Genomic DNA, 27537 nt, shown 5'->3' on the forward strand with positions numbered 1-27537 from the left:
CTATATTCTTTTTCTTATTAAATAAACGTTAGCCTAGCTGTTGGACTAGATTTTGTGAATTTTTATTCATATTTTTCATATTGAGTTTTTCATATTCAGTCTGTTTTCTGTAACTGGCCCACTCAGAAAAGTAATTTTCCACCTCTGTAACCAATCCCCCTAAGCGTACCCTTGTGGATAACCGACAAGTAGGCATCACCCTGTGAATATCAACCCTCTCACGCTAACTTATGTCCATGGTATCCATACCAGGTCCATTGGTATTAGAAGTAGTAAATATTTTGCCATTAGCAATAAAAGCTATATGTAACCCATAAACATGTGTTATGTATTCGACTGATCATACTTATACCAGCATATGCGTCACTTTCTGGATATTCAAATGCAGTTATTTTTAATATAAAAATTTAAAGTGTGGTGTCACCTCAATATTAGGGTGGGGGTGATTGACATTTTAGGGGGGGGGTCACCTCTCGCAGTGAGGGTGCTGGGAAATCGCTAACCTCAACTCTAACAGTATGAAGAATGAGGCGACCTGATTTCATAAGGGATTCCGTCAGCCGTTCCTGAAATTTTGTGTAGTAGAAACTACTGTAGTACAACTGTAACGTAGTGGGGTATATATCATAGCCAGTATTGTTTTTTCGCGTCTTCATTCACTCTGAAATTTTACGATATTTATATATTCTGTTAGTGCGAAGTGTATTTTCAGTTCAGTGGGAAAATGAACTACTGAATACTGATGGTCTTCAAAATGAGATTGGCTTGTATTGCTTTCCGTAGTTTTGTACACCACCTCATTGATGTCGCTATTTATTCACATATTTACGTTCGGTCTAGATATGAATAAGAGAGAGGAACTCGAATATCTGGAAACGGAGGCTACAACGAAGTAGTAGGAGTATGCAATCTGTGTAAGTAGAATACCGCGGTGGTCACGATTAACGCGCAACCGCCATAATGTGCACACTTCTAACGACGTTCTCGCACACAAAAAACGAATGCCACAGAGCCCACGGAAATTTTTTGAAATAAATGGAAGTAATAGCCTTCAAGTTAAGAGTACAATCTTTGACCACTAAAAATTTCAAAGCAGTTAGTTGGAAAAAAATACCAACAAAAAGATTGAGAATAATAGTATAATAACAAAACGATTCATAGATACATTTATCCAATAATGTCGCTGATAATTTTCTGGTCGTGGTAATGGTTTACGAAGAAATAGTTAGAATAAAAGCATTTGGTTGATAGGATTAAAATGCATGGTCTTGTCTATGCCTGTTTACCTTGGAAGAACAAAATTAAAAGAGGGAATACATGCCGTACCGAAATCTTATAACCACAGACTATATATATTATCATTTCATTGAGCTCCGAACTTTATCCATCATGTTTTGTTATTTTAAGTAATAACCCGATTTTTTTCACGCACATTGCGTATCGTCGGAGCATTCTATTTTTCGTTACAGGCTAAGGGCATTTATGTGAGTGACTATATTTTGTAATGATTTATTGGGCTTCCTAGACGAGAACAGTGGTTCTCAGCCTTTTTTCCCATCGACCCAAATTTACCCAAAGACGTGCTCAAATACTAAACGGCACGTAGTACGTTTATGGGTGCTCCCGAAGTATTCATACTAAGATAGCGCACAACCTGCACACAGTATGTGTACCAGGTTAGGGTTGTTCAGGTTGTGCGTCATCTTGGTACGAATACTTCCGGAGCGCACTTTTATGATCGCAAACTTAATGACCAATATAAAACGATCGTTTTTACCCAATATTTATTCTCCCAGAAATTACCCCACAGGTCGGAACACACTCCTATCAGATTCCTATCGTAGCTCGCATCGTATAGATGCCGTATGACCAGCGATGTTCGATTCCAGCTATACAAAACTCCTTTGAAAGTAGCACTCTCTTTAACAACTCTTCAGCCAATACTTGATAAAATCGCGACATAGACCAAACAGACAGGCCGTTCAATGTTTATTTAGTAAAGTTGTTCTTTACGACATACCACAAGACTTAAAGTTGTTTATTTTGTAGTTAAATAAAGTTATGACATTTCGTCTGTGAAATTCTATTCCGTGGTGAGATATAGGTACGAAATATCTGTTACATAAAATCGGTTAGTTTGAGAAAAGTTTTGAATATTTTTGCACAAATGCTTATTATAATCTAAGTCAAAATGTCTTAATAATAACCAAACAGGTTTTACAAATATATCGTATTGAAGATGGATTTAAAAACAGAACGTCTGTATCTTATTTTGTTCTATAAAGGTAGAGATATTCAAGGATAATTTGGTATTAATCAATTTATTTCAAAATATAATGATTTGGAAAATATTTGATAAAATAACCAAGTTATACTTACTGAATAAATTTGCAGCCATGAACATTAACCGTCATTGATAGAAACAGCGTAGAGCAGAGGTGTGCAAACTGTGGCCCGCGGGTCGAATGCGGCCAACAAGGAAAAAAAATGCGGTCCACGGAGAGGTGCCAATTTTGAAGAGTTTGCGGCCCACGTAACGAGTTTTTAATTTAGTTTCATCAGGTACGTGCGACTAATTCCAATCCCTTTGCATTGCAAAGCCTACACTTGAGTCCAATCTATTATCTATACCAGGGTGGTCCAAACCCAGGCCCGCGGGCTACATGTGGCCCGCAGCTGCATTATCTGTGGCCCGCGTCGGAATCGGAGGGTAATCAAAAAATCGCATTTGATGTTGTTTCGTCATAAATTTAACCAGAAATATCTTTTGACATATTGTTAAGTCACTAATGTCACTGAATTGACTGGTGTTATGGCACTTTTTCCGGTACACCTGTAGTATGCGTACCAAGATGGCGGGCGGACAACGGAACGTGGTATGTGTACCAGGTTAGATAGAGGTCATAATTGTGTTCCAATTTTCCTTATTTTAGTTATATTATGAGTTCAGGGACTGGCTATTTGTACGTGAAATTATGGCCTGACGCCAACCTGGTACACATACTACGTTTCAGTGGACGCCATCTTGGTTCAGATACTACGGAAGTATACTTTTTCGTCAAAATCTTACACTAAGTGTAGCTATAGGAAGACTTATGCAGTTTTTGGTGTTTTTTGCATGTTTTAGCTTGATAAATGACAAATACTGATCAATGTGTCTGCACAATAAAAGTGTTTGTGTTGCATTGCACTGTTCACCGCTCCTTGGCACTGTTTGTGGCCCGCGAACAATGCCAAAATAATTTTGTGGCCCCCGGAGTCGACAACCTTGGACCACCCTTATCTATACCTATAAGGTTGCTAGCTTGGGCGAAGCAAACAACGTATATTACATATTTTTGTGTCTGCAGCTACTAAAAATGTTAAATAAAGGTGCGGCCCGCGGTTTCACTCAGGCATTTCTATCTAGCCCCTGTTGTAGTAAAGGTTGCACACACCTGGCCCAGAGCATTGGTTCTCAAAATGCCCCCTGAGAGAAACCTGGGGGTCCGCAAGTTATTCGAGGCGGTGATTCAAATATTACTATCTATAAGTTTCAATCGAAAATCCATATTTGAATTACAGTCGTATTGTCACATTCCGACACTACTTTCTTAATATGTTTGTCAAGTGTTAAATTGCTGGGCTCCGTAAATAGTAGTCAATCTCTTCACCGGCTCCATAACGCCAAAAGTGTGAGAATCCCTGGCGTAGACTGTAGAGCAGGGCCACTCAACCAGTGTTCCCTCTAAGGTGTGCGCGTGTGTTCAGAGGCTGCACACACGCATAGATTTACTGCGCACAGACGTATTTCGATGTAATGTAACAATGTGCTCGGTTGGCAGGTTGAGAAAGTTTGTTGTTGGCCCACTTATTACCCGGTTAGAACGCCAAAATTTCTTCATTGGTTTTTGCACAAATATTAGTCATTTCCAAAAAAGTGCGCACACACCGAAATTACTGCGCACACAAACTACAAAAAATTAGAGGGCACATTGTACTTAACTATTTTCACCAAAGGTCCGTTTACGAAACTTAAAAATCACTGGGGTCCGGACATTACAGAAAATTTATTTCATCAAACAAACGAAACTTCAAATGCAATATTAAATTAAATACAAGAGCAATGAATGGCTCGCAAAGATGGACAAAAATATGACACATCGGTACCAGTACGACAAACTGTATAGTTGTGTATTTAAATTGTATCAAAATGATCTAAAAGTATAAAACGATGCTTATACTGCCAAAATTAACAAGCAAACGCGGTCCGAATTTTATGGTTGAAAGGTCCGGATTTGGACCCTGGTCCGCCAGTTGAGTAGTCCTGCTGTAGAGGACAGTTACCATAAATTTTGAGGAACGAACGTTTGCAGCTTGTCATGATTATAAAGCTGGCATGGGCACACTATGGCTCGCGGGTCGAATCCGAACCGTCGGGTGATTCAATCTGGCCCGCCTGATGCTGCCAAACTAAAAACCATATTTTAATGTTTTAACTAAAAATACCTCAAGGAATTAGTTGATATTATGATTAAATTTAGTTTTAGCACGAGTCTTATCGTTTTCCCCTTTTACTTTTGTAACACTGTTAATATTGTTCATAAAATGTGATATTTTACGTCACACCAATGACATTAAACAACATGATAGGCAACTCTGACGTCACTCCATAAGACTACAGGCGAAAGATTGTATTTCATGATACGCTCCAATGCACATATTTCTCGTCGCCTTTCGCGTCTGTTTTCCGCTCGCTTTTGCTACTTGGCGTCTTTTTTACGTGTAGTACCTGCCCTTTTACGCCTATAACGAAACAAAATAATCTCTATATCTATGAAGTTTTGATCACTTGGAAAGCTGGAATGGCAGGCAAGCTGTAAAGAGCAATTCTGGACATCATAGACGTTTTTTTTATCAGAGAAGATTACAAACGCGACAGCGGAAAAATTTGTGTGGAACATTTTGCAGATAATGACAAAGTTCAAAGTTAGTAATTTTAATGTTTGCGCTTAATCATTGAAATTTTATTTAAAGGGGGTGTCATACAAAACTGTGCTGTGATACAATTCCATAACACAAAGTTTGCACCTATCGAACTTGCTTTTGTAGGTGAATTTATTAGGCATATTACATATTCAGTTAATCGTAGATAACATTGCTGGTACATAATGCATCGTAGATAGATTTGTTTAAATTTAGCTCATAGCTCACTAATTAATATTATCTTCTATGCTGGAGGTTGCAGGGCTGAATTCAACTTGCAGCCTTACCGACCACCTGCCAATGCTCATTTAGTTTGGCTCGAGCCAGTCTTCTTGAAATGCTTGTGTGGATGGAAACTACCTATATTTTTTGCCTTCCTCTGATTTTAAACAAATTTATTCTGAGGGATTTCGCATATAATTCTCATTGGTTGTTGGCTGTTTATACTTCCTATTGATTGTGAATTCTGATTATAACAAAGAGTTAAATTTTTTTATCTAATTTACTGGCACCTTTTTCTTGTCAATACTCCAAGCTGAGGTAATAAACAAGACAATACATTTATGTCACCTGGAAGCAAAATATGCACATTAATTAATAGTTTGGCACATTGAGATAATACACCATGACAGAAAATACAAGTTAAAGATATGTATGACCATCACATGGTAATTAAAATTAAAAAAACTAATAGGGGCTGTGGAGGATGAAAAGTTCAAGACAAAGAAAAGAACAAATGTTCATAGCTCATGAACAATTTTGCCTCCATTTCTTTGTGAAGGCCAATATATTTCGAGTGGCTGAATTGGTTTACCTTTATGATAGCAACGATTTTGTATTTAATATAGCGAGATTATTTCAATTTAATTGAAGTGATATTATTTCCCAAAGCAATGCTTGAATCGTCTAGAATAGATCAGTGGTGTCAAACTTATGGGTTTTCGAGAGCCGCATTGCATTTTGGAAATTGTAAAAAGAGCCGCAAACAGTTTTTGATAATGTATACTTAAAAGATATTTTTAAGATAGTTTTAGTTTGTGACATATATTGTGGTGCAACTAAACAGTTGGATTAAGTTTTATTATTTTCTTCAATTTCAAATGCAATTACATATTAATATTTGCATTCCACTATTATTGCAACATTTGCAAGTTACTGTATTTATTATAAAAAATCATAAAATAATATGTACAACCATCAAAATCATTTTTGAACAAGCTTTGAATAAGGAAAGAATAATACATACACTAAAAATAACTTAATCTAAATATATGAACCTAAAATTAACAAAAATACTACAGTATAAACTAAATGTTTTAATAATTATATTTGTCCTGACGTTTGACATCTTTTTTGTGTCACCAGCATACTAAGGCCAGACTGAAATGATTTTATAGTACCAACGCTAACTAACGAGGCCACATGATCATGGGTTAATCTGGATCTTTGCGAATGTTTAATTAATTCCAGTAATGCAAAAAAGTTACTTTTATCATTTCATGTTAAGATCAGTAAAAAAACAAATGACAGACATTTCGCACCACATTGCGTGGCATAGGATTGCTTGAATTATTATTAATATTGATTTTTAGTAACTAAGTCGTTGTATAATTATATTAATATACAAACACATGAAAATTTTCTGTTCGAAGTTGGTCTTCGAATTTGTCATATTGACTGCTGAGCTTATTGTGTTTTTTCATTGTATTGATGGGCATATGACAAATTAAACAATGTGCTTCAGAATTTTGTGAAAAGCAGAAATGTTACAACTCCCATTTTCTTCGAAAATGCCACCTTCTTCATGTACTTTACGTTTAATTTAATCACTCAAGTGTTTTATTCAAGTATTCTTTTGCAAGCTTGATGTGTATTTCTTAATTGGGTCAAAATGGGGAAAAAAAAAATTAATATTCCAAAACTACTTTCAGTAAATTGTTTTCTGTGTGAATAATCAATTTCACTTTAGAAGGTTTGAAAAATCTATTACATTTAGATGAGAAAAAAAATTCCAAAATACTATTACAATTATTGTTAAGCGTTCGAGGGCCGCACTGGAAGTTCTCTGGGGCCGCGAGTTTGAGATCCCTGGTCTAGATTGAAGTTGTCCAAAAAATATATGATAGTGTTTTATCATAAAAATGATTATACCCCTTCCGGAATTTCTTCTATAGTACTACCAAAAGTTGATGAACCAAATATAACACAGGTGCAGTGAGTTACCCGTAATCCTCATTTTCCAAAGCTTTTTTAAGTATGTCTGGCGTGTTTTGTGCCTTTTTACAAATAAGACCGAGTATGCAATTTTACGCTTTGGAATTTTTAGTTATTTTCCTCAAGCCCTGCAGGATGTGTACACAACTCTACCGGAGGGTCAAATGTCTTTGCATGCCTCCATAGGTTGTTTTTCTATTGCAGAGTACTCTAATTATATTTCTTGGAATCACACTGTCACTGATATGTCGCCAGACTTCTGATATCTCCCCTTCTGCTATAGTTGTCCTGTGAATAAATAATAGGAAATTGAGATTAGAAAAGTTGAAATTAGAATTAGAATTGAAAGTTTTGCTTAATGTCGGCTTAATTTCTTGATTGATATACTTACTACTTCTGCTATTGCCTCTTGTGCTGCAGGAGTCTCACAATGCTTAGACAGGTTTGTCCACAACTTTCACATCTGAAGAAAGAGAGGAGATTTATTAATTTCCGTTAAGAATAAATAAAGCAGTCTATATGATTTAGAATGGAAAAGCTAATAAATCCAATATCTCATGTTTTATGTAAAAAATATTTTACTGAATTTTGTATATAAACCAACTAATAAAAGGGTTAAGTCAGAAAATTACAAGCATTCGTGGCTCCAAATACTTGAGAGATCAGACTATACAATATAGACCGTTATGAGTGAAATGTTAGGTGAACTTGTTAACACTTTGATTCAATACGCAAATAAAAGTGAATGCGCAATAGTATGTTACAATGAGCAGCAATCAACAATGAATATATATCCTCACTGATTAAAAAAATCTAACTGGAGGTGCATGAAATATTTGAAACCATAAGGGGTAAGTAAATATGTAATTTCCGCAAATGGGCAACTACGTACCGTACTGAATTAATAACTTCGTAGTATTTGACAAAGGCTGGCTTTCCCACATGTACTTAACAGTGCGATGCCCGGGTGTGATATACAACAATAGTATTTACCTTACCTTTTTCCGATTACTTTTTACCTTAACTTTCCAAAATATCAATAAAATCGACAACAACTGTCAAAGCAGGCACGAACACCATTCGTGCTACGCCTTGAAAGCAGCACACATCCGCTCGTTTTCGTCTCGTCAAGTATGTGCATTGGAGCGTGCTATCGAATACGATCTTCGGACAAAAATGCCGGAGTTGCGCATCATGTTGTTTAATGTCATTGGTCACACTTACATGGCCCACCCGTCTTGATGGGCAAAATTTTTGGCCGTGTTCCAAAAACCATGCCCACCCCTGATAAAGTATTTCGGAACTCGCTAAAAATCAATTAGATATTCTTACGTCCTTGGTCTGCTAAGTTCGAGAAAGTAGAATAAATAAAACAAGAGAACTATGCTCAAATATATGGACACGTAGCGCCACCCAGTGGCAATAATTTTGATGACGTCATAGCGGGAAAAAAAGTAATAGCCTTCTGGAGAAAAATTTTATCTTTAACCACTGAAAATATCAAAGCAATTGGTCCAGTATTCGAAAAGAAAAGCGATTTTTTAAAAATGGAGACGGAGACAAATAACAATAACAACAAAATTTTGAAACGATCGTTATGGCCACTAAACGTGTCCAATAAATAGGAAACGTAGCTTATTTGGCTGTGGCTGTGTATAACATGCGATATAATATAGCATAGGCCAAATCCAGTCATAGTAGTAAACATATCTATCTACATATTTGCACTGAGGGAAAAGAATGTTGATAAGACCGCTTAACCATATGGCAAACCACGGGCTCTCGTCCGGTTACCAGTCCATGTTGGGTATGGTAGAAAAGATTTAGAACGTATTATGATTCAGCTTTCCTCGCAATTGACTACTCGGCCGTCGTGACTAAGGATGGCGGAATCGAGTCCGGATTCGATTCTAGAATCGATTCTGAAGCGGAATCGACTAGAATCGATTCCGATGCATTGGAATCGATTCTCGAGGTTAAAACTTGGATTGAAAAGAATGTGTAAAGTTTTGTGGCAATTCCTTCACATATATGTATAAACTCCTTCACTGCTATGTTGAGTTGCTACGACGACGCAAACTTCACTATATATATATAATATATATATAATATTTCGTTGGAAGGCTTTAACGTTTAAAAATCTCTGTGGGTTCTGACGGATTCGTTTTTTTGTGCGATTTTGTCTCCTGTGACAGATTGGATACCCATACTACTTAGTTCCAGTCTTCTTGGCGGTTCAGAATTTGAACATCGTGCTCTTGTTTTATTTGATATGGTATTGCTTAGGTGGGTATGTGTTTTCGGTAAGATATGTCGAGAAATCGAGAATCGGAATCGACAATTTAGGAATCGGATAAGAATTGAATACTTGTAAGTACTCATACATAGCATCCTTAGTCGTGACTGGGAATGTTGCCTTGATGCGTCTATGCTGATACGATACGAATTGGAGAAATTACTCCAGACCAACGCGATGTCTTATCTTATTGTTTTCCACTTTTACTTTTGTAACACTGTTAATATTGTTTAAAAAATGTGATATTTTACGCCACACTTACATGGCCCGCCAGTCTAGGTGGCCAAATTTTTGGCCTCTGATCCAAACACCTTGCCCGACCCTGATAAAGTATTTCGGAATTCGCCAAAGTGGAATTAGAAGTAGAATCCAAAGTAGAATAGATAAAATAAATAGAAAATAAATTTTGATGTTCTAGCTAAAAAATAGCTCCAAAAATTTGTCGAAATTGCGATTAAATTTAGTTTTGGCACGAGGCTTATTGTTTTCCACTTTTTCTTTTGTAACACTGTTAGTATTGTTTATAAAATGTGATATTTTACGTTACACTTACATGGCCCACCAGTGTAGGTGGGCCGCTGGTCCAAACACCTTGCCCTTCCCCTGTTCTATCTTTTTCGGCACTCTGCTTTCTGACTACTACGTCATCGTGCGTCGCGTCTGCTTGCTATTTCGGCAATGCAGTCGGTTAACCCGGAATATCGTTTTCAGGTCGGTGAAAGCCACAATGAGTTGTTGCAACGCGGCGGCATCCGTGCTCTTGAGTTGTTCTAGATTCAATATCAGTGAATATCGGAAGGACAGTGCGTCGCTAGACTATTTTTAAGCTTAGTTAGAGTTCAGCTACTTTTCATTACCTTGCTTTTGAATGCTACTGGGTTGGAAATGTCTACGTAATTCAGAAAAAGAATGGTTAATCCAGCTTTGAAATGATAACGTTGGACTACAAGCTGTGGTAAACTATAATTGGAGCGGTAATCCTACAAATAGCTAAATTGGGTGCTCCATAAAAGTGTGTGTACCAATATGGAGGTAACTAATTTAGTTCGCCTACTTTACATCAAGTTGTGTAAAGGGACTGAAACCTATGGGCAGGGGATATATACACTTGGCTAACACAGACAGTCCCCGAACTCGTAATATAAATAAATAAGGAAAATTGGAATAAAATTATGTTCTAACCCTAACCCTAACCCTATCCAAAATCGTTTCATGCCCATGGTAGATTGGTCATACTGACTGTCATCGTGATCGTTTGATAATGTGCAGACTAGTAAGAAAGATCTATCTGAAATGATGAGTTTAACTTTGAAATCAAAATGCACTAAATTGGTGACAGACAAGGCTATGGAAACGATATTTTTACAGCTGTAGATCGTACGAAACTATTTTTATATTAGTAATTGATTAATTATTTTCAGTTTTCAACTGTCATAATGATCGTTTGAGAATGTGTAGACGAGTGAGAAAACCCCAGCTCAGATGAAGAAAGAGTTCAATGTTTTGCAAGATTTATGGTGATTTCTGCACGTTTTTTTGGTGATTTTTCATATCAGTGATTGATCATTCCCACTGTCATAATGACCGTTTGAGAATGTGCCAGTGACGAAGACCCGTCTCGTATCATTAGACCAACTTTGAAATTCAAATGCAGCAAATCGGAACGATAATTTATTAATGAGAGAGATAAAGAGAGTTATTATTATTATCCGTCGACCAGAAAAACAAGCAACTATACTTAGAATCATCAACAATATACGCAAAGTTATTCAGTATAGACTGGGGAGAGCGATACGACCGTATGGTCATTAAAGAGTGAAATTTAAGACGAATAAGAACGTTGTAAAATATGTATTTTAGTAAGAATCGTCCGAATCATATATTAAAGCAGCTGACCAGCACACGATAATGGTATATATAAAGCGGTAATTTCCAATGAGTCATTTAGATTTGTTGGACGTTTTCGCGCCTTCACGCCGATTAAATCAGTGGTATTCCCGTAGTATGTGTACCAGGTTAGGATAATTTTATTCAGGTACTGTCTGTATTAGCCAAGTGCCCATAGGTTTCAGTCCCGTTACACAACTTGATATATAGTAGGCGAACAAAATTAGTTACCTCCATATTGGTACACGTAAATCAGCGTACAAGCCGCAACTAGAGAGTGAAGGGTTACCAATTTAGAAGAGTTAGGTTTTTTAGTTCAGCGTTTGTATGTTGGTCAATTTTTTTTGATCGGGATCGATTTTAAGAAAATGTTTCCACATAAAAATTCATTTGGCAAATGAAGAGTATATGAGAAGTTTATTGCGAGTCGAGTACTGCGGTGATACAGCGGTCGAAAAGTTCACATAAATCACCACCATATCTGTAGGATGAGTTTGAAGAGAATAGGTCAGTGCATGCGGTATCATTACTTTCCTTGAACAGATGAAAAGGTATATCGCTTGATGAAAAAAACAGGTACTCCCTGTACCAGGTTAGAGTTAGGCCATAATTTTATTTCAATTTCCTTACTTTAGTTCTATTGCGATTTCGGGGAATGTCTGTGTTAGCCAAGTGAATATTCCCCTGCTCATAGGTTTCAGTCCCTTCACACGACTTGATGTAAAGTAGGCGAACAAAATTCAAACAAAGTTCCATAAATCGCCATTATATCTGTGAAATGAGTTTAGAGATTTAAAGAAGAAAGGGTCAGTACATTCGGCTTCATTGCTTTCCTTAAACAGATATAAAGGAATCTTTTGATGACAAAATATGCCAGAATAACGAGTGTAAATTCACATGACTGAAGCATGTCCTTTCCTATGTTTATTTGGCGACCGTCGTGGCCCAGTCTTGAGTAATAGCTCGCAGTAAAAGGCCAGAAAGCTTTAATAACTTCCGCCGATTCAAAATGCGTTCTTAACGGCGTCATAACATGATTACATCGGGGTTATAATAAGGGTGACCATAAAATTTCTTTACATTTCAATTTTGTTATGAAGTCAGTTCTCAATATATCTCAACCAGGTTTTTTTTTTTTTTTTAAATTAGTAATTGTTTAGTTATTTTTACTTCATTTAATATACCTGTGAGGGCCACACTAATATATGATATCAATAAATTACCTTTGCAATTTAAAAAAAATTTAAGACTTCATGGGCAGCCTATGGGCTCGCCTGTGGATCAGTGTTCACTTTTATTTTGTAGTTTGCATTCAAAGTTTTTCTATGTTGTCCACAATACATTATATGGAGTATAATACACGTAGAATTTGTACAAAGTAAACCAAAAACATAATCCACAAATTCCGCAATTACTTATGTGAAAATGTAAAAAGTTTAACACCTGAACTTCTGTTTGTGTATGATTGTGTCTAATAGTCTCAATAATATAGGACACTTTGCTCAAAAGTTATGCACTCTTTAGAACAGTGGTTCCCAAACCGCAGTCATGGGCCAATTACGGGCCTCGTAACAATTTAATATGGCCCGCCAAACTTAAGTGAAATAGTTTGACACTTTAAGTTTTTACATTTTTGCGTTCTAGAATCTAGATAACCCCAATTGTTACGTCGTTATCACAGTTTAAACACATTTATTTCGTAACAATTCAATTATATCGAATCCTGATTACACGTATAGATAGATACCTGCATCGGCCCTATGCTTTGATTCCCCTCCCCTCCCGACCCGCGAACATCCTTCCGCAATTTTGGGAACTACTGCTCTAGAATATGTTCCACTTGGGTTTTTGGGTTTTTTGAGGAGTCAACCTGTATATATATATATATTTGTTATATGCGTTAACCCGTATATGCGTTCGCGCTTTTATGAGTGCCATGCCAATATTAAATGGGCACGCATATTTCTACGTGTTTTGAATCTTTTTTTCTGATTTTTCTAATCTTTTTTCTGCTGTTTTCGCACGTTTTTTAAGGTTATTGGTGTTTCTGACAGATTTTTACTGTTTTTACACGTTTTTGGTGGTTTATCAGTGTTTTTGGAAGGTTATTCATTGTTTTTGCAAAGCTGTTGTGTTTTGCTACGTTTTTCCGGGATACCTAAACCTATCTTTTCTTCGAGTGCTTTCAAGAATAATGGATATTACCTGCAAGTCAACGTGTGTTTGGAGCGAATACGATACGATTCCAGATGACGTCATCAAATTTCGCAATTATCTTTTCAGAATAAACTCTGCGATCGATGACTAACTCGCCACAAAGCGAGCGTTTGATGTTATTGCGGACGGGTAATCTTCCCTCCCCTGGGAATCATTAAATGCCTCAGATGTTTTCATTTGATAGCATTTGTTTAAAGCCATAAGTGAGGTTGTGGTGTAATTATTTATATGGGATATCATTGATATAAATAAGCTGCGCTGTGAAGAGCTGTTGCTGAGTTGTGAAGAGTTGCCAGACTCTTGCTATCAACTGCGAAAAAAAAAGTTTTCACCGAATAAAATTGGGATCTTTTGTACAAAGCCCGAATATTTCTACCCTTCTCTTCATGGGATTCGTTTGTTGTGTGAAATGACAGCATTAAAATTGAAATTTTCGCACCTTGTGACGGCAATCTACTGTGATATTCGAGAAAAATTTAAACGTTAATTTCACAATTTTTTTACACCAACTAAATAATTCTTCTTTGATTATCGATGTTATCCTAGCAACACATGAATAAATTATGACGACATAAAGTCGATGGCAATTTAGCAATGTTAACTCGGCGCTGTGAAAATGTTTTGATGTTCGCTCTCGTGCGAGAAAATACCAGAAAGGGTATACATATTTTACAAAAACATCATCAAAAATTTTACATGAAAATCGCGATAATTGCCTAACAACCTGTCATTATACGGGTCTAATTTTACTAAACATTATGTTAGATATTGTTCCTTTTATGCATATTGAAAAATAGAGGATTTAAGTTAATAACAGAAAAAGTGAAATTCCATTTCAAGCAAGAATATCATCTGTTGGCCTAAACTAGACGTAACTTTTAGGTAATTCTGTCTGTTTGTTATAATTTTTTTATGCTCGATAGAAAATTTGATTACAAAATTTACAAACCAATTCTTCAAAGCTAAGTTTCCTTTGATGCTGGGAAACCAAATACCTTTAGAGAGTCGTGTTTCTTTGCGATCGGCAATCTACAAGCTTCAAGTTTATACACTAGATACTTTTGCCCAGAAATATTATGTGCGAATACCTCATTTAAAAATCTAGTTATCGCAAGTGAATTACTTCCACGGCAATCACGACCTAACTCACCCCAACACCCAATGTCGGAACTTTGGGTTCTCATTTTCAATTTTTGCTGATATCAAACATTATAGTGGTGTTGTTGAACCAAGTAATGTAAAAGTTTCAAATCACGCATCAACCTACTGCTATACTATACTAACTTTGATACAGCGTCATGGATGTTCCCCAACCCGCAACTCATAGAAAAATTCTCCCCATACTTTACTATTTCAAGATTTTTGAGAGTGTTTTGGAGAGTTGGCTCTTATAAACTGATTTACGTTTCTGAAATCACCATTTTTATTAAAAAATATTCAACCTCGCGTCTCTTACAGGTACTTATAGCCAATTTTAGCCCAATCTATCGCATCTTTTTCGGGACTAATTTTTTCCCATTCCAGCTAAAGTTTAGTTACTAAACTAAACTCCTCCGAAGAAATAATGACGATTGAACTATTTGTGAAACATGGCTGAAAAACGAGAAATATCGTGCAAAACTACAGAAAAGCAGCAATGTTTATATCCGTGCTTAAATATCTGTCTGAGAGACTGTAGAAATTTCAATTGTTACGTCATTTTTGAGTCATTGGTGATTGATCATACTTACGGAAATAAACTAGGAAATCCATGCTGGGGGAAACATCCATTGGGTGCACATGCAGCTTTTTCAACAGTCGAACACGTATAATTGAGAAACATTCATTTTCTGTTGTATTCAAATTACTCGGATGTTACTGTGTGTTTAGCGCGTTAAATTTAATTATGACGCCAAAATGTCAGCGTTTTACATGGGACATGTCGTGTAGTATCTACTCAAGAGAACTCGTAATTATACGATTTCGCTTTAAATAAAGCTGAAAAAAGTTTAATATCTGTCCTAGGATTAAGTTAATAATATGCTCGTCCTCGCGCTGCCGATTCACTTTTCGGAAACGTAAATTTGGATCAGATTCAGGATGATTAGAGGCGAGAGACGAGCCAAAAAAACGCTTCGTACTTAAAATGCTGTGGAACATTTCCGACGACAATGTCTTTTCTCTTTTTCTGTGAAAAATATCAACTATATGCAAATTTATCAAGATGTTTCTGCAAAAGACTGTTGTAACGTCATCGAAAATATAATTTAATTTCCTTATTTTTTTCTGTTGCACATAAAATAGCAATGTCAGCTGCTCTGCCTGTATTAACTAGGCGTAAGTCCGGTTATAGGTTGTATTAGGTGTATGGTCACAGGTCGTCACTGGGGCTGGGCATTTCGATTCGAATTTAATGGTAAATTATTCGAATAGGTTCAGACAATAACTTCGAATCGCAGCCATATTGTATCAGGCTCAATTCTTTTGTGAAGCCATATTTTTGAAATGCAATTCTGAAATAGCTCTCATCTTAAGTTTACTATGAGTGACAGTCTAAAGCAGTCTTGCATACGCCAAAATCAAGTGTATTGTCAAGCATGATTCAGGTATGAGGCACATATAAACTTCAAACATATCTGCTGATTATGCTTGGCCAACTATAAACCGACACAACTTTCTTGAATTACCCTAAGAAATATTCAATTTGTGAAATTTGCAACAGTGTATATTTATCTTCCGTGAGCAAACAAACACTCGTTTGACGTCTGTATGATGCCATAATTATGTTACACACTCATCAAAGTTGTTTACATTGCGTAAAACCCACAACGCAAATTTGCAAATTTAAATGCATTTCTGCGTTAAAAATAGGTCAAATTACTCTATAATTTCCAACATACGCATGAAATTTCCACTTGTTACCATTTCACATCAATATTTAATCATTTTATAAAAGTTTGATCGTGCTGGTTCGGTGGTCAGTGTGCAGTATACCGGTAACTATGTTAAAAGCATCTGCCACAGTGTCAAGTGGTCGCGCTGCTGTGTGCTTATCACAGCTTACGTGACATGTAGCGCCGACAGGGTCGGTTCATTATTTCATCTGGTGAAAAAGTATTTAGGAGTTAAGTCAATATATTGTTGCCTTGTTTCGGGTATATTAGTGTTTTTAGGAAATGTATATCTGCATATTCGCGAAGTTGGGCGGTGATAAGTTAGTATAAATGTTATTTCGTATTAGGATTATTGGGTTTCGACTACTTCAGAAGCATCTCAACCCTCTCAGAATCAGATTTGCTGTAGCGTGGTTGACTCTTTGAGTCGTCAGAATTCTAATTTTGGCAAGTGAAGTGGTGTTAGTTGGAATGGGTATGAATACATGGCCCTAAACGTGCTTTTAATGGCGTCCTCCGTCGAGGGCATATTGAGTGAGCTGCCATGTAGACAGTAGGTTGGGAAGAGGAATTTATGATTCCAATCAACATTTGCATTCCCTCCGTAGAAAACAATTGGGCTTCAATTAGACAGCGAGTTAGGAATTAGGATGTAAATATGGTCTCAATCGCCATTTTATTGGTCGCTTCCGTTCAGGGATATTGGACTGGCATACAGACAGTGAGTTTTAGGGCGGCTGCCTTTATTGCCAATGTCAATTCATTCCAATATTTTATGTAAAGCTTTAGAATTTTTTGTAGAAAGGTTCAGTAACTAATGCAAAAATGTGGGATTTAATAAAAACATCCCCGCCAAGTTCAAACTAGAATAATAAGTAATTATCCTGTCCGGGTTAAGAATGATTTGAGTTGTCAGCGAAATCTGCATTCCTCACTAGATAATTACTAATGTTTTTATTTTTATCTGTTTCGTGGGTGTTTTTCTGGCAAGGGCTTCTACAAGAATTGTTCTTTCGAATGATTTAAAGTTAAATGTCCCTGGCCTAACCGAAAAATGTCGTCCCTAATAACGTAGAATGGTTCCATTGATCGCGGTATATTCAATCAACCAATACAAATAAAATTACAGAATTGCAAGGTTTAAATAAGGCATAAATTATTCTGCCAATGCATTGGATCTTATGTACAAATTCCCCGCCACTAATGCAAAATGCGAGATTTGAGAAAACACTCCCGCCGCGATTTTTAATAACAAATTAGTAATTATCCAATTGGAGTTAAGGTTGGAAATTTGAATTTCTAGCGAAAATCTGCATTCCAAACCCTAACTGACTAATTCTAAATTTCTTATTTTGAACGTTGGCGTTTTTTTTACGGGAGCTTTGTACAAAAGATCCGATTCGTTGGAATAGCTATTTGCAGAAGTATGGTATTGTACTAGGTGACCGTACATTTGAACCCATGCGTATATCCACGGGTTCAATCTATATGCGGGTGCTAAAACCCATGGGTTAGGGTTAGTATGGGTTTAACTATCCGTGAAACAAAAAAAGTTCCATAGGTGCAATAGCATACAGGTGCAATTGTCATGGGTTCAAATGTACGTGGGTTAAAATGTAATGGAACCATCGTACTACATTAGTTCAGTACAAACCAATGCAAGATGGGTTCGATTGGGAAGGTTTTGTGCCCAAGAACAAAAGTGGAAACTAATAGGGACGAATCATTTTGAAGTTATCCCTCGTTTTCTGGGGTAGAACGTCCCAGATGTTTCTTTCCCTTCGCACACGCCACGTCTGCAAACGTTCTTTGTAAATGTCTGTGTACACTAAGGAGAAAGTTATGTTATTGGTATCAAAACATTTAGTTTCGGAATGACGAAACGCGACGTTTAGTCAGCATAAGGAACGAATTCTCAATCCCGCAAACGACACATGAATAACTGCCAAAGTTAGTGTTGTTGTAAGGCGCTGTTGTAAAGCGAGTTGTAGTAAACCGACCTACTTTTCTCGGCCTGATGCTTGGAATTGTTTGGTTTGGCTCGATCTCGGATCTTTGTTATGTACAAAGAAAGCACTCGACCATTGACTAACATGTGCGATGAATAATAATAGTACAGTTGTAATCTGGATCATTTTCAGGCACGGGGCGTAGGTAGTTTATAGGGAGTAGTAAGAAGTTAACTCGCCCCAAAGCAAGGCTCAAGCCCTCAACTTGAAGTGGATAGACTATAGAGTATTCCTTGAACGGTCGCAAATGACCAATGTGCGTGATTCGACGTAGTTGGTGCATTATTGAGTCAGGTGTCAGTTTATAGAGGTTGAAACCATACTATTGGAAAAACTAAATCAGCTAAGTTAAAGCGAGCTATACGAAGTTGGCAGTTGTTATGGCAAACGTTTTAGTGCTGAAATTTCGGTAACGTGCGGGAAGTCTATCAGTGTATGATTACAACGCTCAAAGATTAAGATAATCTAAGTATTTATATTGCATTAGTTAGCATTTACAGCTAGTGATTATCAATTGCACATGAGTGGTTTGGAATTGGTTCTGTGCGCGATTCAGACACAACTCTGGCTCGACTAAGCAATCCATTGCTTTATATGGTCGAGTTTCGCAGATGTTGCATTTCCGTGAAGAAATGTTTGGCAGATGACATTAAATTAAAACAGTTGTCTATGTCTATTTTGGTTGCGCCAGAAGCAAATTTGGGAGTTATAGTGTGTTCCGATAATATAATTATGCTCAATATTTAGACGCGGTATTTTGTGTTCCCATCAGGGTTATTTATCATATCACGCGAATTCGACTTTACAGAATGCAAACAAAATACGTATCAATTATGACGGCTTCTGAAGAAATAAATATACAGAATGTCCTAAAGTTCCTTTACAATTTCAATTTTGTTATGAAGTCAGTTCTCATTATATCTGAACCAAATTATTTTTTTTTAGTTGTTTTGGTATTTTTACGTCATTTGATACATCTGTGAGGGCCAAAACAATATCGGGTATCGATAAATTCCTTTTGCATTTTTAAAAAATTTTAAGACTTTATGGATACTCTATATGAGTGTTTCTCAAACTGTGTGCCGCGGCACACTAGTGTGCCGTGAGATATTCTCTTTGAAATTTTAGAAATTAAGCTTTTCATATTACACATAGGCATGCATGCAACGGGAAAGACTTGAGTGCGCATTATCCATTATTAGACTGATAACATCATTGGGTGCTCCCGAAGTATGCGAACCAAGATGGCGGACATCGGAATAGGTAGAGTTAGGCGATAATTTTTTTCCAAATTTCCTTATTTTAGTCCTATTATCAGTTCGAAGACGAGCCAAGAGCCTCTCGTAGTATTTATACCTAAAATTATGGCCTAACCCTAACCTAGTACACATATTACATTCCGATGTCCGCCATCTTGGTTCGCATACTTCGGGAGCCCCTCCATCATTGCATTTGACTTGTCGTTGTAGTAAGTGTAATTGTCACGCTATAATTGTATCGTTATGTTATAACGTATATTCAAACAAGACGTCCATGTTTCACCATGTTGACTTGAGCGCCTGATTGGGCTAACAGGAAAGCAAGTTTGTACGAGTTTTGACTGTGCTAAATTCATCGAAGTAATCTGGCCATTTGCATCTCCATATGGCTCTGTGAAAACGGGTGTTCGCTCTGACTGAAATTAAAAGCAAAAAAGGGAGCGATGGAACCTCGTTTCAATTGTTTCTCAAAACAGGCACACACATCGAATCAACATTTGCAGAATAAATTTGTTTAAAGCTAACTTTATTTTTTACAAGTGTGCGCAAATTTTTTTTTATTTGCTCAGTGCGCCGCGAGCAAAAAAAGTTTTGAGAACCGCTGCTCTATGTTATAACTATAAGGTTTTCTGGAGGAGTGAGTAGGTTATTTAGAGCTAACTCTAAGCGAAGTATACTATTCTTTGAGTGAACTAAGTATCGCATTTGTGAATGGAGAATTCCTGTTCTTTATCAGTGAAATCAGTACAGAGTTCTGTACCTGTTCAATTTTCATAATACAGTTTATTACTTCTGTGCATACATATTTCCTATACTTTCTTATTTACCGCATGCAATCAACATAATAACAAAACGGTCCATATGTACACTTCCTGTGTCCGATAAAGTTTTACATCCTCAAACTATTTAGCATGGAAAATTCCACTTTGACGGGCCCTACGTGGTAGCTTATGCAGAGTCTTGTTCTGCGGAATAAGCGATATCAGGTTATCCCCCCTATGCCTGCTTTCCTTATCAAATACCGCCATTGTAGGTATTTCGGGCATGAATGTGCCGATTAGCGTAAAATGGCCCGTTTAAGTCTCATATTACAGTATATAACTCTCATGTATAATATTTTCCTCTACTCTTGTTTACCGCATGTTACCATTGGTCACACTGTAGATATTTCAGTCTCGAATATATAGGTTAGCGTGAAATGATCATAAACTGCTATTTAATTTTCTGCTTATTTTTTAAACTGCGGGAAGAATGTTCGCTATCATGACGCGGGCTTTGACGTAGTGTTTATAATAACTTCAATATTTAATTTGAACTTTGAACTCTCAATTTTCGTGAATGAATAATACCTTGATTTATTTAATAAATTTGTCTTTGTTTGACAGCAGTAGTCGTTGATGTAGTGAAATTAATATTTTGTTTGGTCGTTGGAGTATTGGTATGTTATTGTTAACTTCAAACTAATTTGAAATGTCCGGGAATTGTATATGAGGATAGTATGAAGAACACCCAAACCTATTTTTGGGTCTGGGGTTATGATCGGTTTGTGCTTGATGGTTTTCGAGAATTCATGTTTAGTGGTTGTACTTTTTGTATCGGTATGTTGAATTCGAACAAATTTGCAATGACCAGGAATTGCTTAACGTGTCAAGTAAATCCCATCCCAAACCTACTTGGCGTATCTTTAGTGGGTGCACTCTTAGTATTGGTCAAATTCGAACTTCGGAAATATTCCCAACTCACGCGTATGTTTTATACTTGTTTACTGCAAACCGCCTTGTTTATTAGTATCAATATAAGTATGCGGATTTCGGATTATTGACAATCGCGGGAATGATCAATTAATGCTTGATCTATTCCAGATGTATGTTTGTAATATTAGTATCTTGTGTGTCAATAATAGTATTATTAGTATGTTGAGTTCGGACTTTTTCGGAATTTTTTCATCACCTGATCAGTCGGGATGACTGATAGATAATTTATCGGGATGGTTAATTGGTAATTTACTTAAAATGAGGGGATGGTTGTAGTCAATGGCAGCAGTATTATATTGTGTAGTGCAGTGGTCGGCAACTTTTTTTTCAGTGACGGACCGGTAACATCTGACCTAAATTTTGGCGGACCACCTTTATACAAATTACAGACGAACTGATTTAATGTAATAAATTATATGCGCTAGAAAAGTTATGTTGACAATACATTCAAAAACAAAGGTATAACGTGTTTCTTACGTTCGTCCTACTTTAATGTTTCGTTTTTGTAGTTGTCAATTTTCGAAAACCTGACCTCACATACTGGTAACGATGCTATTAGGACATTGTACGTTTTTTGTGTCGCCTTACTGCGGGCCCGTAGTAATCTTTAAGCGGACCGGCAATGGGCCGCGGCCCGGTGGTTGCCGACCACTGGTTTAGTGCTAATATTATAAGTATGTTAAACGCCCGGGACGCTCGATGTTTTTAAAATTAGCAATTTTGGTGGTTAAGTTGCAGTAATGGGTGTTGTTGTTATTGTAATGGGCGGTTATTTATATCCATGAAGAAAAAACAGGGGCTCCCGAAGTATGCGAACCAGGATGGCGGACATCGGAATGTAATATGTGTACTAGGTTAGGGTTAGGCCATAATTTTAGGTATAAATACTACGGGAGGCTCTTGGCTAGTCTTCGAACTGATAATAGGACTAAAATAAGGAAAATTGGAAAAAAATTATCGCCTAACCCTAACCTGTTACGTTCCGATGTCCGCCATCTTGGTTCGCATACTTCGGGAGCACCAAAAAACAAAATTAAGTGAAATAAATAGTAACAAACTACTATTTTTACATGTTAAATGATTTTATGTCAGTGGTTCCCAACTTTCTTCAATACATCCCATCCTATTTTATTTGCCAATAATACTAAATAATTCAAATATATTGACAATAATACAAACAACTACAAGGTATAAGTTTTTCCTCAATAACAATAAAATCCCTCCCTTGAGAGAAATCCTCCGCGGTTGGGAAACGCTGGCTTCATTTATCGATATTTGACACTACACAACAATTGCTCATAACATTCCTAACTAACGGACTGTTTCGACAAGTTTGTCGTCGTCAGAATTTCAATGTTTATTGTTTAAAACCACACGCGCGCTTTCGCGGTATTGTCAATATGCTTGTTTATGAAGCAATCGGTTCATATACAATTTATTAGAGGTAAGCAAGCATAATACGTACAACTGCTATGAATCTACAAATAGACACACTTCCCAGACGTTTGTGGAGAAAAAAGTTTGGCATCAATAGGTTGGAGTCTCATTCTGCATAATACAAATTTTACCAGACTTTCGTTGAGACATGAGCCAGGGGTGGGCAAAATTTTTTAGTATAAGAGCCGCATGCAGCAAGTCAGAAATATGTGAGAGCCGCATAATTTTTAAAATTAATAATATTAGAATATCGTGAACTGAAAAGAACCTTACACAAACGTATAATAACAATATTGCAAAGTATATATTCTTCAATCGCTTAATAAATTTAAAAAAAATTGTTACGCTACAGTTCACTTAGTTAAATTTGGATATACGGTAATTATAGCCAGCGAGAGGAGGCGCGGTTCGCCACCATTGACATAAGCTAAGACAGCGGTTCTCAACCGGGGGCCCTCGGCCCCCTAAGGGGGCCACAGAGGAGTTGGAGGGAGGCCACAAGGATGGGCTGAAATCTGAATTTACTTTTCACTTTAAAAGAAATTTCACAGTTTTTCCTAGTTTTCTGCTCAACAAGGTTATTTCGCAGGATGTTTTCGCTCTCTTTTGTGCGAATTGTTTAACATGATGGGATTTGGAATCTATCAATGAAAATAACCTTATTAATACCTCTGGAATATTAAAGTGGGGGCCATGAGTGGTAAAAGCCTCCGAAAGGGGGCCACGAGTCATAAAAGGTTGAGAACCACTGAGCTAAGAGCTTCGTCGATTATATCGGTTCCATCAAAACTTATCATACCCACTGACAAAAAGAATAAACGCATTTTCATCGATTCAGGTATTTGAGGTTCTGTGATTCTTCAAAGCTGCTAATAAGTATGGATCTACAATGCATTCATGAAAACCACAATAATTCCGGTACGGCAAACAGCGCTTACATGTGAGGTGTTGGGCATGCGGTATGAACCAAATATCGTTAACCAGCGGCACCAACTAGTCAGATCCAATGCGCAATAGCGTGTTTTATTTAAATTTGTATCTTTTGCACAAAGCTTTCTTTTGGTTGAAATTCTGTGACTTTGCACTGTGATCGCTTAATGATGTCGAATGATAATTTCCCAAGGTTTGCCAGTGCGGGTATCATGGCTTTAATATTCAGGAATACCAAAAGCCAAACTATGATTGATAAGGTAATTTATCACGTTTCTACCTTTAAACATTTATGAGATGTGTGGTAATTTCCAGACATTAACGATATTTTCATGTAATAGCATTTATAGAGGTGTGGTTGTTGCGCCTCATACTTCACGACGTCGCATTTTGCATTGAAAGTTTTTGTAATAAAACGCCGTGTTCTTTCAAAATTTCATTTTAGTGTTCTCCTCACTGGATTCAATATACAGCACTGAATTGAAAGAACGTTTTACCATTAGAGCTGTTCTCAGGGATGGGAATGTCGTATAACTTACTATTTCTTTTACACTTTGAAACACCGGTAGTACTTTAAGTAAGTGAAATTGAGTATATTGTAAAATGTATCATGTTCAACAGAGGATATCTATAGAACGCAGTGTATATTTGTCAAGTTTAAATTTGGAAATGCAGGGCGATCTGGATAATCAGTAATAAAGTTTTCAGTTATATAAAGGAAGCACTGTTTAAACATACTGGTAGATTTCAATAACTCAAAATGATGTAATGTTTTAAAATGGGAAATCTAAAATATTGAATGAGACTAATTTTTAATGTAATATTATATTCATTTTGGACTCATAATTTAGTATTCTTCTCTGCCATTTGTTTTGATTTTGAATATATGAATGAATGGTACGGTAATCAGCAAAACTATATTCATGTGTGCCTCGCGTGTATAATGTTTGACATGTATATATTCATTTATTTATTCAGTATTTTTGTTGGTATAAGGAAAGCCCAAGCCCCATTCCCCACAGACGGTCTAACTCGTTTTTACCTGGCCCTCTTTGTACGTATAGAATTATAGAAGAAATTTTTTATTAAATTATTTCAATTAAGATATATTTATATTGTGCCAGGATAAGTGTAAATTATGTTTTGTCGTCCATTCTTAAGTGTGAGATAATAATCGCGACAATTAAATCTATAAAGTCACTTCAAACTATTAAGTTATATTTTAGACAAATCTTTCAATTTGAGCGTCAAGGTTGTTTGCGCAATTCTTGAAATTGATATAAATCTCGAGTGCCAGTCACAATTGTATTTACTTTATATTGTATACTTTGAGTCAGAGTCTATAGTTGTCTATATATCAGAGTCTATATTTTATCGATGAGTCGGTGTCGTAAAGATTTATTCTTCTCCGTTATGCGCATTTCTGGCATATTTATTTACCGAACCAGTCAGTAACGATATGAAATGATAGCCATAGCAAAAATGATAGTTGAGGTTTTCAGGTGATATTCACCCATTCACACAACTCCAATAAGAATTAGGGACTTGTCAGGATCAGGACTAAAACATCTTATTAATAAATAAACTGTAGTAAAAATGGAAATATCGTAGTGAAGAGTGGATTTGCCCGTAGGGAGTGATGTGAGTAACAGATTCGCAATTATTTTTAGTCCGCAATCATGCTTTTTATATGAGTCACAGTAATAATGCGAAACATTGATATATGTCGCGACAATGTTATAATCGATGTCAAACTTCACTGAATGAGGTAATGGCGTTTTAATCGGTGGTACTTAATTTGATTCGTGAAATTACCAAAGATAATTATCATATCCTCGAGTGATATTGCCAGAATTAATATTATTTGAAAGGAGCATTTATTGTTTTATGTAGTAATAGTTTAATCAGTAAACTTAATTGTAAACTAATTAATTTTATTCTCGAGTTTGTAAATAACAGTTATATACAAGATCAAGGACAACCTTAGGTCACTGCAACCTATGAGGCTTCAGCGGACCCTACGGCCTACACATATGTAGCCCCCGCGCTGTTTCTAGGTGTAAAATAATAAGTTAAATATTAAACCGATATAAATAATAATCATACAGAATTTCGATAATGTACTTCATGGCTTCGCTACTCTCAGCGCTCGCAAAGTAAATATACTTCAATTGTGATTTGGTACGCCCGAAGTATGCGCACCAAGATGTCGCACAACCTGAACCCTAACCTTGTACACAACCTGAGTTCAGGTTGTGCGCCATCTTGGTGCGCATACTTCAGGAGGTCCTGTGATTTTGTATTAGAAGGTAATAAAATCTGCGCTACTTGTTTTGCAATATTTAAGGCCGGCCCTGGGATCTTTTGTACAATACTCCCGAAAAAAACACCCCCCTGCCAACGCTCAAAATTAGTATCCAGTTGGGTTAGTACTGCAGATTGCGTCGTATTTTCAAATCATTCCTAACCCAGTAATCCCAACTGAATAATTACTAAATTTCCTATTTTGAATGTTGACGGGGTGTTTTTCTCAAATCTTACACTTTTGCAGTAGTAGCGTGGGCTTCGTACAAAAGATACTGGTTCTGTATAATAAGAAATGATTGTTATTATCGAACTCGTATAAGAGGAATTATAATTGGTACTTGATGAATTAGTAGTCACATTTGTTGCTACATTATTATTGGTTAACTGAGATTACTTTGAGGGGCGTTGTTATATTATATGAATGTCAAAAACAACGGCTAATCGGAGTATTGCCGTTACAAACGAGGATAGTTTAAAAAGGATCGATATCTTTTCGCTTCAACTTTTCCTTCGTAATTTTCCACATTTAATTTATAGGTGAGTTGGTGGGCATAGGACTTGGACTCAAGATTTTAACTGACAATCCGATCGTAGCTGAGTCCAACTATTAACCATGTGTCTATCAAACCCATGCACGAACACAACGTCTAAGTTGACATGGCTTTTTCTACATAAAATTTGGTAACATTAATTCAAATCTTCTCTTGTCCATGTCTTCGCTGGGTCGAATTGGGAAACAATACCATTTCAATATACTCCGTGGCCCATTGGAAGTGCTTTTCGATCCCCAGTGTGGAAGCTTATATGAGAATAAAATAAAAGATACTGTAGTTCAGATTTGAAAGATCAACAGTTTAATCTGTCGGAGAGCCTTAGTGGCCCCACCAAAATTGATTACTCTTGACCAAGGAATTCTATGAATATGAATAGTAATTAGGGTTCCATTACATTTGAACCCACTTTAATCGCACCTGCATACTATTGCACCTATGGAAATTTTATTTACGGATATTTGAACCCATACTAACCCTAACTCATGGATTTTAGCACCCGCATATAGATTGAACCCGCGGATATACGGGTGCAAATTAATGGGTTCAAATGTACAGTCACCGTAATTAGCGACAAATGTACCTCAGGGCATCAAGCTGAAATAGCAAAATTACAGTTTGTTTATATTATTACGTTAATTGACAAGTAAAGCCCGGCGTTCAGTGGCTTAAGTACCCTTAACAGGTTATTTATTATGGCTTAGTAAAATATCGTTAAAACAAAATATCTATCTTGTGTTTGAGTGTTTTGTGGACTCGTCATTTTTGACGACGCATTTTCAAAGGCGGTACGTGGGCGAGGGTAGTTCGATTTTCTGGCATTCGATGCTAAATGGTG

General features: G+C 36.6%; 1 long non-coding RNA gene across 1 annotated transcript; it reads right to left on the reverse strand.

The window, feature by feature from the left end:
* Nucleotides 1-7175: 7175 nt before the first annotated feature.
* On the reverse strand, nt 7176-8384 carry LOC144421900 (uncharacterized). Its single transcript, XR_013475022.1, has 3 exons — nt 8178-8384; nt 7571-7642; nt 7176-7467 (listed from the first exon to the last, which is right to left on the reverse strand). It is a non-coding gene; the product is annotated as an uncharacterized LOC144421900 (long non-coding RNA).
* Between the last annotated feature and the right edge of the window lie 19153 nt (nt 8385-27537).

This window comes from Styela clava, chromosome 4 (assembly GCF_964204865.1).
Source record: "Styela clava chromosome 4, kaStyClav1.hap1.2, whole genome shotgun sequence".
NCBI classification, from domain to species: Eukaryota; Metazoa; Chordata; class Ascidiacea; order Stolidobranchia; family Styelidae; genus Styela; species Styela clava.